Source organism: Salvelinus fontinalis, chromosome 28 (assembly GCF_029448725.1).
Source record: "Salvelinus fontinalis isolate EN_2023a chromosome 28, ASM2944872v1, whole genome shotgun sequence".
NCBI lineage: Eukaryota > Metazoa > Chordata > Actinopteri > Salmoniformes > Salmonidae > Salvelinus > Salvelinus fontinalis.
The window spans coordinates 29,634,757-29,652,516 of NC_074692.1; positions in this window are offsets into that span (position 1 = coordinate 29,634,757).

Sequence of the window (17,760 nt, forward strand, 5' to 3'; positions counted from 1 at the left end):
AGAAAAAGGAGTATTGAAAGTGAGAAAGAGAACCCTCAGGGAAAAAAAGACTAAGACATTTTGTGTCACCAGGCGACCAGTATAGGCTAAGCTATAGTGAAGAGGTAAGACAGACATTGGTTCAGTTCAGCCCCTCTCTTTCTTTCCTCTGGATGGCCTAAAAGTTGGGGTCAGACACATTGTCTACCTTTAGCTCCCTGGTTCTCATCTCCTCTTAATTACCTTTGCGCATCAACTCTCCTGCAACCCCCAATGAAAGACAATGCAACAATTTGTCTTTTCAATTGTCTGTCACTCTCTCTCTTACGAACCTTTTCAGTGGGCGTATGTGGTTTCTTTTTCCATTTGTATTTATTTATTTATCTTGCTTGGAGAAGTGGGGGATGTCTGGTCCCAGAAACAGGGAGTCTTTGTTTGGGCAGGTTTCACTTGAATATACGCCCCCTCTTCTTCGACCCATGCCTTCACTCCAGCTCTAGACATTTAGGCTTTTCCCTCGGTTTGTTTAGGAGACAGCCTAAAACAGTCTAATCTCAGGGTCGTTGTACATGGGATTTCCATGACCATACACAAATTAATTAGGCCTTTCTCTTGATTTGCCCGCAACTCATGGGGTGGCATGCATTTGTAAGCTGTGTGAACAAGGATGTCCTTCTCCTTTCCAACTCACTTTCAAATTATGAGTCAGCATAGAGGTTCTATAGGTAGCATGCATAGAAGGCCTATTAAAAAATAAACACCTAAAAGTTTGACCTCAAAAACTGTACCTAACATAATAACAAACTGAGGTTATACACTCCCTCCTCCTTTGCTCCCAGACCTTTTCAGAGTTGAACAAGGAACATAAAAATGACGGTCGGTTTTAGTATGCCAAGCCTTTCTATCTCCAAATGCTTGATCACAGGCTTCGTACTGTTCATCTATAATACGGCTTATGGACAGGCTCAATCCAAGGCCAAGTCTTTGATGCAGAATTCATGGTAAGTTCTCTGGCTTCTTACGGATCTAAGCCCTACAAACAATCCTTACAGACAGAGCCATTTGGCAGTTCCTCTATCCAATACAGTACAATAGACAGAACACACAACACACATGCTGATTCATTTTGTGCTCCATTTTCCAACGAATGTCTCATGGTGGATGGGCCTCCACTCAAGTTCACTATTTGACATACTATTTGCCGTACTCTGGTATAGATAAGCCAATATACTGTAATATATTATATAGCCTCAACCTCTGGCAGCCAAGGTCCCACAACAACAAGTATAGTTAAAAAGATGGGAAAATTGCTCTTCATGTTGCAACAACTCCTGCATGATATGTCATGTGTCCCAAATTGCACCCTATTCCCTATTCCTTATTTCCTAGAGCCAAAATGTGCCATGGTCAAAAGTAGTGGACTACATAGGGAATAGGGTACCATTTCAAGCAACCATGAACTGCTGTCAGCATGTTCCTTTGGACTTGATTGTCTCAAGGTGGTGGTCCCGTCACCTTTTGGAAAGCTTTTAAGTAGAATGGAAAACCTCAGGGAGGTTTTAAACAAAGCAGAGGAAATGTTGACATGTAAAGCGAACATACTGTAACCGCCGCTGAGGCCACGGATGATGACTCTGCCCGAGGACTAGTCTGACCATTGGCTCCTTGGGCCTCTTATTGTTTGGTAATCATTGCGTGAAATCAGATGGAATGGAATACTTCTAAGCACAGAAAGCACAATATTCCAATGGTTCCAACAGCGCTATATGATAAGGTAGCCAGAGGAAAGGGGAGATTTCAATTTAGGACCATGTAATGGGGCGGCAGGTAGCCTAGTGGTTAGAGTGTTGGGCCAGTAAGAGAAAGGTCACTAGATCAAATCCCTGAGCTGACAAGGTAAAAATCTGTTGTTCTGCCCCTGACCAAGGCAGTTAACCCACTGTTCCTAGGCTGTCACTGTAAATAAGAATTTGTTTTTAACTGACTTGCCTAGTTCAATAATGTCACGATCGTGTGGAGGATTGACGGACCAAAACGCAGCAGTAGGAAAATAAGCCATCTTCTTTTTATTAAGAAGAAGGAGAACCGAAAACAAAACACTCTTACAAAACTAACAAAACAAACAAACGACCGTGAAGCTATGAACGAAGTGCACATACAGGCTACAAACGTATAACATAGACAATTACCCACATCAAATGAAAGCCTATGGCTACCCTAAATATGGCTCCCAATCAGAGACAACAGAAATCAGCTGTCTCTAATTGGGAACTCATTCAGGCAACCATAGACTCTCCTAGACAACTAAACCAACATAGACACAGCTAGACACATGCACTCAACACAAACCTATACACTACACCCAACACCCCCTTTACCATATAATCACCCAAAACCGACAACACACAAACATTCCCCATGTCACACCCTGACCTAACAAAAAAAATAAAGAAAACAAAGAATACTAAGGCCAGGGCGTGACATAACCCCCCCCTTAAGGTGCGAACTCCGGGCGCACCATTACACAGTCTAGGGGAGGGTCTGGGTGGGCTTCCTTCCACGGTGGCGGCTCCGGCACTGGTCGTGGTCCCCACCCCACCACAGTCCCTAACCGCCTCCTTAGCTTCCTCCAAATGACCCCCCTCCACATTAACCCCACTGCATTAAGGGGCAGTTCCGGACTAAGGGGCAGCTCCGGACTAAGGGGCAGCTCCGGACTAAGGGGCAGCTCCGGACTAAGGGGCAGCTCCGGACTGAGGGGCAGCTCCGGACTGAGGGGCAGCTCCGGACTGAGGGGCAGCTCCGGACTGAGGGGCAGCTCCGGACTGAGGGGCAGCTCCGGACTGAGGGGCAGCTCCGGACTGAGGGGCAGCTCCGGACTGAGGGGCAGCTCCGGACTGAGGGGCAGCTCCGGACTGAGGGGCAGCTCCGGACTGAGGGGCAGCTCCGGACTGAGGGGCAGCTCCGGACTGAGGGGCAGCTCCGGACTGAGGGGCAGCTCCGGACTAAGAGGCAGCACCAGGATAAGGGAGAGCACCAGGATAAGGGGCAGCTCCGGACTGATGAACGGCAGCTCCGGACTGAGGAACGGCAGCTCCGGACTGAGGGACGGCAGCTCCGGACTGAGGGACGGCAGCTCCGGACTGAGGGACGGCAGCTCCGGACTGAGGGACGGCAGCTCCGGACTGAGGGACGGCAGCTCCGGACTGAGGGACGGCAGCTCCGGACTGAGGGGCAGCTCCGGACTAAGAGGCAGCACCAGGATAAGGGAGAGCACCAGGATAAGGGGCAGCTCCGGACTGATGAACGGCAGCTCCGGACTGAGGAACGGCAGCTCCGGACTGAGGGACGGCAGCTCCGGACTGAGGGACGGCAGCTCCGGACTGAGGAACGGCAGCTCCGGACTGAGGGACGGCAGCTCCGGACTGAGGGACGGCAGCTCCGGACTGAGGGACGGCAGCTCCGGACTGAGGGACGGCAGCTCCGGACTGAGGGACTGCAGCTCCGGACTGAGGGACTGCAGCTCCGGACTGAGGGACTGCAGCTCCGGACTGAGGGACTGCAGCTCCGGACTGAGAGACTGCAGCTCCGGACTGAGAGACTGCAGCTCCGGACTGAGAGACTGCAGCTCCGGACTGAGAGACTGCAGCTCCGGACTGAGAGACTGCAGCTCCGGACTGAGAGACTGCAGCTCCGGACTGAGAGACTGCAGCTCCGGACTGAGAGACTGCAGCTCCGGACTGAGAGACTGCAGCTCCGGACTGAGAGACTGCAGCTCCGGACTGAGGGACGGCACATGGCTGGCTGACGGATCTGGCTGCTCATGGCTGGCTGACGGATCTGGCTGCTCATGGCTGGCTGACGGATCTGGCTGCTCATGGCTGGCTGGCGGATCTGGCTGCTCATGGCTGGCTGACGGATCTGGCTGCTCATGGCTGGCTGACGGATCTGGCTGCTCATGGCTGGCTGACGGATCTGGCTGCTCATGGCTGGCTGACGGATCTGGCTGCTCATGGCTGGCTGACGGATCTGGCTGCTCATGGCTGGCTGACGGATCTGGCTGCTCATGGCTGGCTGACGGATCTGGCTGCTCATGGCTGGCTGACGGATCTGGCTGCTCATGGCTGGCTGACGGATCTGGCTGCTCATGGCTGGCTGACGGATCTGGCTGCTCATGGCTGGCTGACGGATCTGGCAGATCCTGTCTGGTTGGCGGCTCTGGCAGATCCTGTCTGGTTGGCGGCTCTGGCAGATCCTGTCTGGTTGGCGGCTCTGGCAGATCCTGTCTGGTTGGCGGCTCTGGCAGATCCTGTCTGGTTGGCGGCTCTGGCAGATCCTGTCTGGTTGGCGGCTCTGGCAGATCCTGTCTGGTTGGCGGCTCTGGCAGATCCTGTCTGGTTGGCGGCTCTGGCAGATCCTGTCTGACGAATGGCTCTAGCGGCTCCTGACTGACGAACGGCTCTAATGGCTCGGGGCAGACGGATGGCTCAGATGGCGCTGGGTAGACGGATGGCTCAGATGGCGCTTGGTAGACGGATGGCTCAGATGGCGCTGGGTAGACGGATGGCTCAGATGGCGCTTGGCAGACGGGCAGTTCAGGCCTCGCTGTGCAGACGGCAGACTCTTGCCGGCTGAGGCGCACTGTAGGCATGGTGCGTGATGCCGGAACTGGTGGTACCGGGCTGGGGACACGCATCTCAGGGCTAGTGCGGGGAGCAGCAACAGGACGCACAGGACTCTGGGGACACACAGGAGGCTTGGTGCGTGGTTTAGGCACTGGTGGTAAAGGGCTGGAGACACGCACCATAGGGCTAGTGCGTGGAGGAGGCACTGGTGGTACTGGGTAGAGGCGGGGAGGTGGCGCCGGAAATACCGGACCGTGCATGCGTACTGGCTCCCTTGAGCGCCGAGCCTGCCCAACCTTACCTGGTTGTATGCTCCCCGTCGCCTGACCAGTGCGGGGAGGTGGAAAAACCCGCACCGGGCTATGTAGGCGAACCGGGGACACCATGCGTAAGGCTGGTGCCATGTACGCCGGCTCGAGGAGACGCACTGGTGACCAGATGCGTTGGGCCGGCTTCATGACATACGGCTCAACGCTCAGTCTAGCCCGGCCGATACATGGAGCTGGAATGTACCGAACCGGGCTATGCACACGTACAGGAGACACCGTGCGCACTACTGCGTAACACGGTGTCTGCCCGTACTCTCGCTCTCCACGGTAAGTACAGGGAGTAGGCGCAGGTTTCCTACCTGACTTCGCCACACTCCCTTTAAGGCTCCCCCCAAGAAATTTTTGGGTTGTACTCACGGGCTTCCAGCCTTGTCTCCGTGCTGCCTCCTCATATCGCCTCCTCTCGGCTTTAGCTGCCTCCAGCTCTTCACGAGGAAGGCGATATTCTCCCGGTTGTGCCCACGGCCCCTTACCATCCAGTATCTCCTCCCATGTCCAAGAATCCTGTGTAGGTGGGTCCTGTTGCCGCTTTACATGCCGCTTGGTCCTGTATTGGTGGGTAATTCTGTCACGATCGTGTGGAGGATTGACGGACCAAAACGCAGCAGTAGGAAAATAAGCCATCTTCTTTTTATTAAGAAGAAGGAGAACCAAAAACAAAACACTCTTACAAAACTAACAAAACAAACAAACGACCGACCGTGAAGCTATGAACGAAGTGCACATTCAGGCTACAAACGTATAACATAGACAATTACCCACATCAAATGAAAGCCTATGGCTACCCTAAATATGGCTCCCAATCAGAGACAACAGAAATCAGCTGTCTCTAATTGGGAACTCATTCAGGCAACCATAGACTCTCCTAGACAACTAAACCAACATAGACACAGCTAGACACATGCACTCAACACAAACCCATACACTACACGCAACACCCCCTTTACCATATAATCACCCAAAACCGACAACACACAAACATTCCCCATGTCACACCCTGACCTAACTAAAAAAATAAAGAAAACAAAGAATACTAAGGCCAGGGCGTGACAAATAAAAGTTACATAAAATAAAAAATCTCAAGTGTTTTTGGAGGGATAAACACAATCCTTTCCCTAACCCATTTGGTATGAGCAAGCCCTTCATGAACCACAAATGTATGAACATTTTATAGAGAGAAAATCGAGTGAATACTGTGGTTTTGCTTTGATCAATCTAATTTGCCCTGAGAAAAAGTAATTTGATAGTTTAATTGAAGACGATGTAAGAGCTAAGTTAAAAAACAAAGCAATTTGACTATTACAAAACTTGTGCAATATCTAAGTATTAGCAAGATTGAACCTAAAAAAATGTCCTTAATCTCATGATTCTGGTTGCAAAGCAAATAAAATGGTGTAGATTCAATCATATAGGATTACATAAACCAGGAACACACTGTAACGGATATTGATGCCTTTTAACATATTTGGATGCCAGTTGTATTGTGCTATACCCACTACTAGACAAAAGGAGAAACAAGATTTAAGTGGTATTGGTGGTCCAAGTGTTTTGGTCAGTGGTACTGTTTAGGAATGTGCCATTTAAGAGATTGCTGCTTGTTAAATTAGACATTTAAGAGAGCAGTAGAGTTATGTGGGTCATAGGCAGGTACTCACACACGGGGCTATGAAACTGTCTCGATTTAACGGGATGATTAACGCCTCTCAGACTGCTGAGCAAAATATGAGGTAATCTGATTCCCCAATCCCAGTCAAAACATGCCTACTATGAGGGTAACCCACATCCAGGCTGCAAGAATGAATGGTAAACATTTGTGATTATGTAGGCTAGGGTTATACCTCCATTTCAATATTTGGACCACAAATACTATCATAATCACTATTGGTGTCAGGGTATTGTTTTATTTTTTTGGGGGGGGACATTAATTTTTAGTCATTCTTTTATCTTTTGAACCCTAAAACAATGTCCTCGATAAAACAGTAGAACGTTTGACTGTTAATGAAGAACTATTCTATGTCAATAAATAAATTACTCTATAGCAAAACTAGGGTTGAGATATTTTGCATATCTTTGAAAATGTCTGTAGTAAGAGGCACAGTTTAAACACAGCGATATCTGAGTAGGTCCAAATAGGAGGGGAGAGAGAGGGAAGGGGGATGCTTTGGTAGTCACGGGAAGAAGTGACTCAAACAAGAGACTAAAATGCAGCAAACTGATAAAAGACACTTTAAACAGGATATTAAACACCTAATAAACATTTAAAGCCATATAATATAATGTATCCTTAAATGCCTACGTGGTAGCTTGAAGAGAGTGATTGTTTACATTTTCAAACTGACGACCACATTTGATGCAGTAAATCACAAGGATGTGAGATGATAATGAAATCACGTCATTATGTCTGGAATTTGGGGTAGACCAAGGGATTCCTGGGGTGGCACGCTTCACTTTCCATTAACCTCCTGCATCTGTGATTACGTGAGTAGGAATGATTGAAGTTCAGACAAATCATTCATAAATTCAAAAAGGCTGTTGAGTTTTCCAACATCAATACGGGCAGGAACAAAGTGCAGAACTCTTCTCAGTATAAAAGTCCCTTGCTTTATGAAATATTTGATATTTTGCCTCAACCATTTTAATATTTTTATTTAACCTTTATTTAACTAGGCAGGTCAGTTAAGAACAAATTCTGACTTACAATGATGGCCTACTGGGGAACAGTGGGTCAACTGCCTTGTTCAGGGGCAGAACGAAACGTTCACCTTGTCAGCTCAGGGATTCGATTCAGAAACCTTTCGGTTGCTGGTCCAACGCTCTAACCACTAGGCTATCTGCCGCCCCTAGCATGTCGTTTAGCAAGCAAAGAAACACATTTTCCACTTGCTCCAGTTTGGCACAAAGCACACTATGCTATTCCATCTTGGCTTCCACAGCGAGTCCACAGGGAGGCTGTTGGGGCAGAGTGGACATTAAGGGATATTAAGCACAAGGACCTCAGCTTAGCAGCACACGTAGCAGGTTTTATATTTACTCTAGGAAAGAAATTGAAATCTCCTCCAGTTGTGTGTCTTCACTTATTAGTATCATGGCTGTAAATCGGTTTTAAAAGGAACCAGCTTGCATCACCCCTCCTGGGCTTCAGGATCTCAAGCCAAAGCAAAAGGCCGGCCTCTGCCTCACGAAAAGATCTGCATGCCTTTAAAATGATAATAACCCCAAGCAGTCCAAGTGGGCGTGGGGGCCCATTTCACGCTTGTCTCCTTGAGAATCATGCTGGTATGGAGTGCTGCAGACAGCACTGAGACTCTCTGGCTCACAAGATGACATACACAGTATGCATCGACTGAATATGCACCCCAAATGGCACCCTATTCCCTATATACTGTAGTACACTGCTTTTGACCAGAGCCTACCTATATATGGAATAGGGTGCCATTTGGGATGGATCACTGGAGCCCTCAAGTCAACCTCCATTTATATCCCATTCAGCATCAGACTTGTTTCTCCATGCATCACATCAACCAACACTAATGTTTCAGAGTTTTTTGTTAATTGAGCATGTAATGATGGAATAGGTTTGTGGGTGGGTTGTGCAGGCTTTCAAGGGGATCTACGGTTTCTTCTACTGCATGCAAAACTGATGATATCTGTTGGCCCCCATTTCCCCCCGTTTCCCTGTGTTTGCCTGACATTACTTACTTACGTAGGCCCGTCCCTCTTTTGGGAGTATAGGCCATCGATGACTCCTTTGTTCCAGCTTGTTCCACTCCATGCCTGTTGTGCTTGTATATGCCTCTGTAGTAAAGAAACATCGAGTAAATTCATCAATAGTGTCAACAGGCATTCTCAAATCAATGTTGACATTCTTAAGGGATGTCATCTGAGTAGAGACATGGTATGTATTTGTAATATCTGACGTGTAGATCTACTCCAAAATCTGTCATACAAACAATCCTTTATTCTAGCCTAATGCTACCATGTATAGGCACCTTCAGTTCTAAATTAATGTAATTCATTAATTTTCTACATAACTAGATTTATAGAAACTGCAGAATAGGCTCAAAGACAGTTGAGATGCTATGAAGTATCTTGTGGGTAAACTACACTGAGTGTACAAAACATCCATGACATAGACTGAACAGGTGAAGCTATGATCCCTTATTGATGTCACTTGTTAAAGCCACTTTGATCAGTGTAGATGAAGGGGAGGAGACAGGTTAAAGAAGGATTTTTAAGCCTTGAGACAATCGAGACATGTATTGTGTATGTGTGCCATTCAGAGGGTGAATGGGCAAGACAAAAGATTTAAGTGCCTTTTAACCTGTTTGGCGTGCAAGCCCGACGTCGGTACATTTATGACAACAGCCACTTCAAGTGCAGCGCGCGAAATTCAAAAGATATTTTTTTTAATATTTAACTTTCACACATTAACAAGTCCAATACAGCATATGAAAGGTACACATCTCGTGAATCCAGCCAACATGTCCGATTTTTAAAATGTTTTACAGGGAAGACAAAATATGTAAATCTATTAGCTAACCACGTTAGCAAAAGACTCCACTTTTATTACTCCATCAGTTTTTGACTCCATCAGTAGCTATCACAAATTCGGCCAAATAAAGATATAAATAGCCACTAACCAAGAAACAACCTCATCAGATGACAGTCTGATAACATATTTATTGTATAGCATATGTTTTTTTCAAAAATGTGCATATTTCAGGTATAAATCATAGTTTACATTGCAGCTACATTCAGAAATTGCACCGAAAGCAGCCATAATATTTACAGACACCAACGTCAAATACCTAATTACTCATCATAAAACATTTTCTGAAAAATACATAGTGTACAGCAATTGAAAGACAGGCATCTTGTGATGCCAGACAATATTTCCGATTTATCAAGTGTTTTACAGCGAAAACACAATATAGCGTTATATTAGCGTAGCCACAATAGCCAGAAACACTTGGGCGCCCACGACCAGTTCACATGCACGACAGATATTAGAAATAGCATCATAAAATGTTTCTTACTTTTGGTGATCTTCCGTCAGAATGTTGGACAAGGTGTCCTTTGTCCAGAACAGTCGTTGTTTTGATCTGGAAAGGCAAATATCCCTCTTCATTTAGCATGGGCACTTGCCAAGTGGCACGGATCCCTCCAACGTCAACAAAGTCAGAGAACAGAACACGGCAAAACTCCCGAAAAAATGTCAATAATCTGATTAAACTATTTTGAAAAAACATACGTTACGATGATATGGTCACATGTATCAAATAAAATCTAAGACGGAGATGTTAGTCGTCCATAACGAGAGCAAAACTGAAGGCAAATTCATGACCTCTTTCGAGGGCTCCAGAAACAGGAAATGGACGGTCACGCCAAACAAAGAGCTTTAATTCCACCTCAGACCAAGACAAACACGAAATGTTTTCTCTCACCGCCTCTTGACAACCAGGGGAAGGTGTATGAAGTGTATGTAGACTCTTACGTATTACGCCCATGTATAGGCATGCAGTTGAACAGAGCATCGATTTCTGACATTCCACTTCCTGGTCAGGAAATGTGCTGCAGAATGACTTCTGTTTCACTCAGAGAAATAATTCAAACGGTTTTAGAAACTAGAGAGTGTTTTCTATCCAATAGTAATAATAATATGCATGTTGTACGAGCAAGAATTGAGTACGAGGCCGTTTGAAATGGGCACGATTTAACTGGCTACTCAATACTGCCCCTTGCAGCCATAAGAAGTTTTAACAGGGTTTGGTAGTAGGTGCCAGGTGCACCGGTTTGTGTCAAGAACTGCAATGCTGCTGGCTTTTTCAAGCTCAAAGGTTTCCCATGTATATCAACAATGGTCCACCAACCAAAGGACATTATCAGCTTCAAACATATATATGGCACATTACTTTCTTAATTATTGCAAAACAACTGGCTAAATGTATTAGAATTTTAATATAACATCACAAATATCACTTGGGATCACTAGGATATTTTGTTTAGTCAATAATACTCCAGAACCTCAGAATATGGCTGACTGAATCATATCCCTTTATATAGCTGATGATACATAGTGGTAAACATTACCAATAAAATGTTCATTTAACAGGGTATTAGCTCTAGGCTACAGTAAGTAACAGTTTTTGCCAAGTTCGGAGCTTTTCACAGCCCAGGATAAAAGGGTGTTCACTTGGTGGATCTGTGTGACTCGCCAGGGAGGAATGCGTTTTCACAGCCATCCCTCCCATGCATCACGAGGGCTGGAGACTAGGTTTACATCCAAAATGGCGCAATATTCCCTATTTAGCCCTTAGGGTTATGGTTAAAAGCAGTGCACTATAAAGGGAATGTGGTGTCATTTGGGATGCTGCCTAGATTGGCTTTCAGAGCAAGGGTAATTAGAGTGGATCTGCATAAATGTAAAAATCCCTATATTTTTTCTCTACAGGGTTTGTTTGTCTCTTGGCAATGGGGCAGGCAGCAGGCCTTTAAAGCCCCAGCTCTCTCCCCTCTGTGATGGCCGGAGTCTGGGAGAGGAGGAGAGCCCACTAATGAGCACCATTTGGGCCCATCATTTACAACACATGCTGGTTAATAGCCCACGATGAGGGTTTTACTGCAGCTCAGTCCACTCATGCTGAAGTGGGGCTCTAATGGAAAGACTATACTTCCTTCTCACACACAGGCTGACCATTGTAGGGCTGGGATTGGGGAATTATATGGGTCAGCTGCAACTGAAAAGCTCAGTAAAAGTGACTTCTAGAATTACTATTTACCTGGACATGGCCTTGTGTTAGGGCTCACAGCCTGGTAAAGGGTGCAGTAAAATGTTCAATGTAATGGTGGTGGTAGGTAGATAATGTTAAGGTGGTCTTTTTCACACATTCATGGTCGTATTGGCAAAAAAACAGCTGTTTTGGACTGCAGTTCCATAATCCAACATGAAACTCATGCTAACTAATGACTAGAATGAGGCCTTTATTTTGTCATCAAAGGCTAAAAATACCAAGCCCCTAATCTCTCAAATTCGATTGTATCTATAAGATTAGTGTTGTGTGACATCCCTATTTAGTTACACAAACAAATAGCCCAGCGATTTCACTTTTAAACAGGTTTATCCAAATCGATTGGTTTGAATGCTGCTGGTCTATTTTAGCTGAGAAATATCTGTATTAAGTCAACTATTGGAGTATTGGGGATATCTCTCCAACCAAGGTGCATAAATTGAGGAGAAAACTGATGTGAGAATGAAATTCAGCAACTATTGGAGGACAGTGGAAGTTGATAAAACTGCTTCTTCTTATGGCTGCCGGGGCAGTATTGAGTAGCTTGGATGAAAGGTGCACAGAAGTGCCCATAGTAAACTGCATATTGTACGAGCAAGAATTGAGTACGAGGCAGTTTAATTTGGGAACGACGTTTTTACAAAGTGAAAACAGCCCCCCCTATTGAGAAAAGGTTAAATTCCTCCGCCTTGCGGGACGGAAGTCCCACCCTTTGTTCTTCCTTTTGATTTCAGCATTCTGCATCACTGGTGGTGAAGAATCGCAAGTACATCTCTTAAAAGGAGTAGGGGAAATCCAAACGTGGATCACGTTCAAATAATCCAGCAATCTCAATTGCTTGGGTATCATCGTCTCATTCAATTTATTTATTTAAATTGTCGAACATACCTTTCTAGGTTCTTCCAATTAAATGAGACACCTTAAACTTTGCAATAGTAATCTAGATGAACCAAGCTCTCAGGTTAATTTAAAGTGTAATTCCCAGATAGCCTATACAGGTTTGATTATTCATTAAATCTGATCAATCAGTAAAATCTGTTTTTGCAAAGCACATTTAATCAGTCCCGCCTTGAGCGGGAATCCTATATGGCTTTGGCCTGAGGTGAAAGTGTACCATAGTGGTGAATGTACCTAACATTACCTTTATAATAATCCAGCAATCTCAATTGCTTGGGTACCATCGTCTCATTCAATTTATTTATTTAACCTGTTTGGGCTGCAAGGGGCAGTATTGAGTAGCCAAATAAAATGTGCCCATTTCAAACGGCCTCGTACTCAATTCTTGCTCGTACAATATGCATATTATTAATACTATTGGATAGAAAACACTCTTTAGTTTCTAAAACCGTTTGAATTATTGAATTTATTTATTATTTACCAGGAAGTGAAAAGTCTGAAATCGAAGCTCTGTTCTTCTTCCTGCCTATAAATGGGCACAAGACCTATTAGTATACATGCACGTCATACACCTTCCTCTGGGTGTCAAGAGGCTGTGAGAGAAGAAATGAGGTGATTATCTTGGTCTGAGATGGAACACATCATCTTGGAATGACGTGTCCACCCTTTTCGGTACTCTGAAGAGCGCGAGCTGGACAGTGGGATTGCCTTTTGTTTAGCTGCCGTTATAGGCGACTACAATCTCCAGCTTTGATTTTATTTGATACATGTCACCATATCATCGTAAAGTATGTTTTTTCAATATACACTGCTCAAAAAAATAAAGGGAACACTTAAACAACACAATGTAACTCCAAGTCAATCACACTTCTGTGAAATCAAACTGTCCACTTAGGAAGCAACACTGATTGACAATAAATTTCACATGCTGTTGTGCAAATGGAATAGACAAAAGGTGGAAATTATAGGCAATTAGCAAGACACCCCCCAAAAAAGGAGTGATTCTGCAGGTGGTGACCACAGACCACTTCTCAGTTCCTATGCTTCCTGGCTGATGTTTTGGTCACTTTGAATGCTGGCGGTGCTCTCACTCTAGTGGTAGCATGAGACGGAGTCTACAACCTACACAAGTGGCTCAGGTAGTGCAGTTCATCCAGGATGGCACATCAATGCGAACTGTGGCAAAAAGGTTTGCTGTGTCTGTCAGCGTAGTGTCCAGAGCATGCAGGCGCTACCAGGAGACAGGCCAGTACATCAGGAGACGTGGAGGGGGCCGTAGGAGGGCAACAACCCAGCAGCAGGACCGCTACCTCCGCCTTTGTGCAAGGAGGTGCACTGCCAGCGCCCTGCAAAATGACCTCCAGCAGGCCACAAATGTGCATGTGTCTGCTCAAACGGTCAGAAACAGACTCCATGAGGGTGGTATGAGGGCCCGACGTCCACAGGTGGGGGTTGTGCTTACAGCCCAACACCGTGCAGGACGTTTGGCATTTGCCAGAGAACACCAAGATTGGCAAATTCGCCTTCCTATGCTTCCTGGCTGATGTTTTGGTCACTTTTGAATGCTGGCGGTGCTCTCACTCTAGTGGTAGCATGAGACGGAGTCTACAACCTACACAAGTGGCTCAGGTAGTGCAGTTCATCCAGGATGGCACATCAATGTGAACTGTGGCAAAAAGGTTTGCTGTGTCTGTCAGCGTAGTGTCCAGAGCATGCAGGCGCTACCAGGAGACAGGCCAGTACATCAGGAGACGTGGAGGAGGCCGTAGGAGGGCAACAACCCAGCAGCAGGACCGCTACCTCCGCCTTTGTGCAAGGAGGTGCACTGCCAGCGCCCTGCAAAATGACCTCCAGCAGGCCACAAATGTGCATGTGTCTGCTCAAATGGTCAGAAACAGACTCCATGAGGGTGGTATGAGGGCCCGACGTCCACAGGTGGGGGTTGTGCTTACAGCCCAACACCGTGCAGGACGTTTGGCATTTGCCAGAGAACACCAAGATTGGCAAATTCACCACTGGCGCCCTGTGCTCTTCACAGATGAAAGCAGGTTCACACTGAGCACATGAGCACATGTGACAGACGTGACAGAGTCTGGAGACGCCGTGGAGAACGTTCTGCTGCCTGCAACATCCTCCAGCATGACCGGTTTGGCGATGGGTCAGTCATGGTGTGGGGTGGCATTTCTTTGTGGGGCCGCACAGCCCTCCATGTGCTCGCCAGAGGTAGCCTGACTGCCATTAGGAACCGAGATGAGATCCTCAGACCCCTTGTGAGACCATATGCTGACACATGCACATTTGTGGCCTGCTGGAGGTCATTTTGCAGGGCGCTGGCAGTGCACCTCCTTGCACAAAGGTGGAGGTAGCGGTCCTGCTGCTGGGTTGTTGCCCTCCTACGGCCTCCTCCACGTCTCCTGATGTACTGGCCTGTCTCCTGGTAGCGCCTGCATGCTCTGGACACTACGCTGACAGACACAGCAAACCTTTTTGCCACAGATCACATTGATGTGCCATCCTGGATGAACTGCACTACCTGAGCCACTTGTGTAGGTTGTAGACTCCGTCTCATGCTACCACTAGAGTGAGAGCACCGCCAGCATTCAAAAGTGACCAAAACATCAGCCAGGAAGCATAGGAACTGAGAAGTGGTCTGTGGTCACCACCTGCAGAATCACTCCTGTTTTGGGGGGTGTCTTGCTAATTGCCTATAATTTCCACCTTTTGTCTATTCCATTTGCACAACAGCATGTGAAATTTATTGTCAATCAGTGTTGCTTCCTAAGTGGACAGTTTGATTTCACAGAAGTGTGATTGACTTGGAGTTACATTGTGTTGTTTAAGTGTTCCCTTTATTTTTTTGAGCAGTGTAGTTTCATCAGATTATTGAATTTTTTTCGGGAGTTTTGCCGTGTTCCGTTCTCTTCCGTTTGTTGACATGGAGAGTGTCGTGCCACCCGGCTAGTGCGCTTGCTAAATGAAGAGGGAAAGTGTCCGTTCTGAATCCAAACAACGACTGTTCTGGACAAAGGACACCTTGTCCAACATTCTGATGAAAGATCAGCAAAAGTAAGACCCATTTTATAATGTTATTTCATATATCTGTCGTAGTCGCCTGCGCCCAAGTGTTTCTGGCTATTGTGCTAAGCTAAGATAACGCTACATTTTTTTTTAGCTGTAAAACACTTAATAAATCGGAAATATTGGCTGGAATCACAAGATGCCTGTCTTTCATTTGCTGTACACTATGTAGTTTTCAGAAATGTTTTATGATGAGTAATTAGGTATTTGACGTTGGTGTCTGTAAGTTTTATGGCTGCTTTCAGTGCAATTTCTGACTGTAGCTGCAATGTAAACTATGATTTATACCTGAAATATGCACATTTTTCAAACAAAACATATGCTATACAATAAATATGTTATCAGACTGTCATCTGATGAAGTTGTTTCTTGGTTAGTGCCTATTTATATCTTTATTTGGTCGAATTTGTCATAGCTACTGATGGAGTCAAAAACTGGTGGAGTAAAAAAAGTGGTGTCTTTTGCTAACGTGGTTAGCTAATAGATTTACATATTGTGTCTTTCCTGTAAAACATTTAAAAAATCGGACATGTTGGCTGGATTCACGAGATGTGTACCTTTCATATGCTGTATTGGACTTGTTAATGTGTGAAAGTTAAATATTTAAAAAATATATATATTTTGAATTTCGCGCCCTGCACTTGAGCTGGCTGTTGTCATAAGTGTACCGACGTCAGGCTTGCAGCCAGAAGAAGTTAAATTGTCGAACATACCTTTCTAGGTTCTTCCAGTTAAATGGACCTTAAACTTTGCAATAGTAACCTAGATGAACCAACCTCCCAGGTTCATTTAAAGTTTATTTCCCAGATAGCCTATCCAGGTATGATTAATCATTATCATTGATTAATTCAATTAGCTTTTGCAAATTCATTCACGTCAAACTTCCACAGGACTGTCCAGTACTGATCGTTCATTAACGTCTACAAATAGATTAAAATCGTCTTTGCAGCTCCCAATATATTCCAAAACCAAACTTTGGAAAATTAGGAAAACATTTTTTCGTTTCAAATGTTCTAATAATGTGCAAGCTATCAGAGGGGGTAGTACCCGCTCGCCCACTAATTAGTGAACCTCTACCCGCAAATGGATTGACCTCTGACCTCACCAGCGATACCAACCCTAATTATGCCATTAGTAGAAAAGCAGACAACGCTTTCCAAAATCAACCGTCGGGCGCAGGCTTTGTAAAGGTTCTCTCCAGTCTAGCCCTGATGTCTTGCCACCCGAGATTGGCATCTGTCCAATACCGCAGTGCACAGCTGAAGCACGAGCAGGTAATGGTAGACATAAAGGGACAGGTGGAGAGATCCGTGAAACCAATGACAAATGCAGAAAAGGGAAAAATTCTGCTAGCAATGGAACTGCGCTTGAAAACTGAACAATTAAATGTAATTGTAAAAACGTATGACAATGAACAAGCACAAGCTCTTCAAAAAAATCGTCTTCTACAGGATCAAAATCATATGCTACAGGAACAATTCGATTTAGCCAAAACTAAATACGATGACGCCCACGCCAAACTAGATAAATCTGAAGAGTTATCTACAAACAGGAGCGCTCAACTTGATAACATGCATACAGTTTTGTTGAACGTTACTCAAAGTAACACGGTTCTACTCAAAACGCTGTAGACCAAAGTTCGATCAGTTAATGAACACAATGACAAAGTTGGATGACAAATCAGCAGAACTCATTGAAGTCGCTGACCAAATGAATGATGATAGAACTCAGGTGATGAAGATGGAAATATTGATTTCTAAGCAAGCAAAGGAAATCTTATCACTGAATCTCTCGCTCCGTACTCAAGACCTCTATCTGCAAACCATGACAGATAAGTTTGAGACCGAAAGGAGCAAGTGTGACACTCACGTGTCCAAAATCAGTACTCTAAGCGCTCAAGTGGACTCTGCAATGCAGCAGAATACCACCCTTAGGTACCATCTGGAGGAAGTCCAGAATGGTCACGCTCTACAGCGTGAATACCAATCCAAGCACCGGAGCCCTGTACTCACAGGAGTAAAGACGATAGGTTTCAGACCTTGCCTCCCTCATGTGTCCCTCAGT